Source organism: Terrapene carolina, unplaced genomic scaffold (assembly GCF_002925995.2).
Source record: "Terrapene carolina triunguis isolate 2854851 unplaced genomic scaffold, T_m_triunguis-2.0 Scaffold25411, whole genome shotgun sequence".
NCBI classification, from domain to species: Eukaryota; Metazoa; Chordata; order Testudines; family Emydidae; genus Terrapene; species Terrapene triunguis.
The window spans coordinates 1,211-4,738 of NW_020689762.1; the positions used below are offsets into that span (position 1 = coordinate 1,211).

General features: G+C 55.6%; 1 pseudogene; it reads right to left on the minus strand.

Moving 5' to 3' along the window:
• Positions 1 to 1,325: 1,325 nt before the first annotated feature.
• Positions 1,326 to 2,428, minus strand: LOC112116214 (annotated as a pseudogene).
• Between the last annotated feature and the right edge of the window lie 1,100 nt (positions 2,429 to 3,528).

The window sequence follows — 3,528 nt, forward strand, 5'->3', positions numbered from 1 at the left end:
CACTCCCCAAATCCCCGCCCCCAGCCCCGCCCCCTCACTGCCCCATTGGATCCCGAGCCGGGCCTGGGGAGGAGATGCCCCGTGCAGCAGCCTGGGCAGCCCTTGCACACGGCCATGGCCGGCCGGAGCCGGGAGCGCTGCAGTGCTGCGCGGAGGCTGCTCCAGCCCTGCAGCCCGCGGGGCAGCGCGGTGGGTCCGGGGGCAGCGCGGAGTGGGCAGGGCCCAGGTGGGCGGCGCGGCCCGGGGGCGTGGGCTGCCGGAGACACGCAGCGGAGAGAGGCTGCGGGGGCGAGACTTGTCTCAGGCTGGGCGGCCAGCAAACAGGGGAGAGGAGCCGGTCGGGGTCCCCCAAACCGATAAACTTCCCCGCCGGCAGCGGGCAGGGGTGGGAGGCTCCGCGGAGAGGGCAGCACGGGTGGCCGGGGCACTGTGTGCGATCCCATGGCCGAGGCCTGCTAATGCCCCCGGCCCCTGTGAAACTGCTTTTTGGGTTTTTTTGCTCCGCTGCCGTTTTTTTTTTTTTTTTTTTTTCTCCCCCCCCGCGTCCCAATATTTTATCTCTGTGATCTGGTCACCCTACTATAGGGGTTAATTCCCTCCTGGCCCTGGCAAATGCAGCAGCTGCTCTGGATTTCGAGGCTCATGTTGATCACCCATTCCCAGAATCACTTTTTTTTTAACTTCATTTTTATTCATTGCTGGCAATGGAGCAGTGAGTGAAATGCAGAAGGCCACGCAGCAGGGTGGGGCAGGGAAGGTGGGAAGGAGGCGATCAGCACCCGGGATTGATCTGCAATCAGTTCAGTGTAGCCTTCGCTGAGTTCCCTTCCCACTGGGAACAGGTGTGTTTGGAATAGGAAGTGGTCCCCCCAAGGGGAACTAACACTCAGGAAAGGCCCAGTGAGGACAGGGGAGGCTGCAGTTTTAACATGACTTAGCGGGTCAGGTAACGATGAGGATCTCCCATAAATGGTCACTCGACTGAGTGATGGGGGGGAGAGCTACAAACCACTGGGTCTTCCGCAGGATTTGGTTCGTGTCTGTTGCCCCGGGGGAAATAAACCAGCTGTTTCCCTAGTGAAGAGGCAGTTAAGGGTTGGGATTCCCAAGGGAGCCAAGAGGAGCCGGCCTTGAACCTGGCTCCTAAATCCCCTAGGCTCCCTGCATTGATGCTCATGGGATGGGTGCTGCCTAAGCAGAGCGATGGCTGGGCGAGGCTCGGCCTGCGGGGTCACAGCCCTTCTGCAAAGCAGGCCCTATGTCTAGGCCTCTCCAAAGGACAGAAGCAATGCAGCTCTGGCCTGTGCAGTGATTCCTGGAGCGGCTCAGAGTTGCAGCCTCTTCATCATCTCCTGTATCCAGGGGATGAAGGTGGAGACTCCTGTGTACACCCCGGGGGGGGGGGGTCCCATCCTCGGATCCCCAAGAGACGATGCCCTGGGCTGTTTTCCCACACACCAGGGGGCCCCCAGAGTCACCCTGCGAAATGAAACAAGCCACAGATGGAGAACAGCTCACGGAGTCGTTTCCAGCTGATGGGCAGCTCAGTGACACCCACACACACACCCAGGCCACTGGCTTCAGTGTCAGCCCCCGATGTCCCCCCAGTCTTGTTTGATCCCCCCTCCCCCCACAGCCCAGCTGGTTTCAGTGCCCCACCCACTCCCCTGTCCAGCTGTTCTCTGCCTTCCCCTGAGAAAAGACAAGTTATTTTTCCATTCATTTGTACAGCGCCAAGCGCAGCGGGGCCTGATCCCCGATAGCCACCCATAGGCCTGACTGCAACACCAACAACCTCATTAATAATAATGATTTATCAAGGATGCTTGAAGCCAGGAGCACATTTACCTTTGCACAGTTTTTGTTCATCTTTGGATCCTCCACACACATCATCGCTGAGGACTTATAGTATTGTTATGTCCCATTACGTTTCCTCGAACACTTGGCATACTTCATCACCACCACATCCACCTCCTGGAGCTTGGTCGGGGTCGATTCACTCTCTGGGCTAGTCCTGCCTCAGCCGGCAATGCTGCACAAAGTCCCTGGCTTTACAATCTCTTTGGCTTGGGGCAGGGCGATGGTACCCACCCTTGTATTGAGCTTCGCTCTCTTGGCCAGCTGAGAGACAAGATCAATGTTAGGGTTGAACTCAAGGACACAGAGACATACTCCTAACCCCAGCAGAACACATAACCATGGGGCCTGTGGGGACAGGGTAATGGGATGGGGGCAGTACCTGCAGCAGTGTGAGGTCACTGCGGGCGGGGGGATGGGATGGGGTGGTACCTGCAGCAGCATGATGTCCTTGTTTAGGGTCTCCTTGTTGTATTTTGGGTGCGGGATCTTTCCACACACAGGGATCTTCTGTCATTTCCTGTCCAGTCTTTGTTTTATGTTATGGGCTCCCAGGGACACAGTGATCTCACTGTAAAAGACAAGAGCAATACATGAGTTGTAGGGGCAGGAGCGTACGTGACGTGGGGGATGGGCACATGTGGGTCTGACTCATGGACAGTGATATGGGGAGACAGGGAAGACTGGGGCTCTCAGGCCAAGATCTTGGACTCCGCTGCTGTGGTGAAAAAACTTACTCCGGTGGGCACAGGGCCTTTCCCCAGTGGCATTGGGGTCGCATCAGGTATCTCCACCAGCCCCTTGTGCTGTTCCCCTGAGCTCCTTCACTCCTCGTTGTCCTCCTGCCGGGCTCTTGGGTCTCAGCTTGCCTCCGGCCCAGTGACCCTTTCCCGGCTAGATCTAGACGGGGTCTATGCCCAGGTCCCCCCAACCCAGAGCCCTGCAGAGCTTTTCTGGGGCTGTGAGCCCCTCCCTGTCCCAATCTGAGCAATGGGCCAGACTCCAGCTGGGGTCAATGGCCGTAGCTCCATTGATTTATCCATGATAAGAGCCCCATCATCTTCTTGGGCTGGGCTGGGACTGAGCTCCCCATCCCGAAGGGGAGTCCCCCCAACCTCATCCTACCCCTTGTGATGCTCTCCCTGGAGGATCCCTGTGCCTGGAACACTCCCCCCGTCTGATTTTTTTCTTGTGAAACTGATTCTTTCCCCCTGGGTTTTGGTAATTTTTAGGTTGAAGATTCCAGGTTTTGCTCGCTATAAAAGAAAGTTTTGGTTTTTTTCCCATGGAAAAATAAAAAAAGTTTGTGATCCGCTCCAAACAAGTCCCCACCCAAGTGGGTGGATGAGTTGGAAAATGGCACCTTTAACAAATTGCTGTTACAGTAGAGCCTCAGAGTTACCAACACCAGAGTTAGGAACTGATCTGTCACCCACATACCTCATTTGGAACTGGACGTGTGCAATCAGGCAGCAGCAAAGACCCCCCAAAAAAGGAAGAAGAAGAAGCAAGTACAGCACAGTGCAGTGTTAAACGTAAACTACTTAAAAAATAAAGGGAAAGTTTAAAAAAAGATTTGGCAAGATAAGGAAACAGTTTCTGTGCTTGTTCATTTCAATTAAGCTACTCAAGGAGCTAATAGAGGAGGTATCTGAGCCTCTAGCTATTATC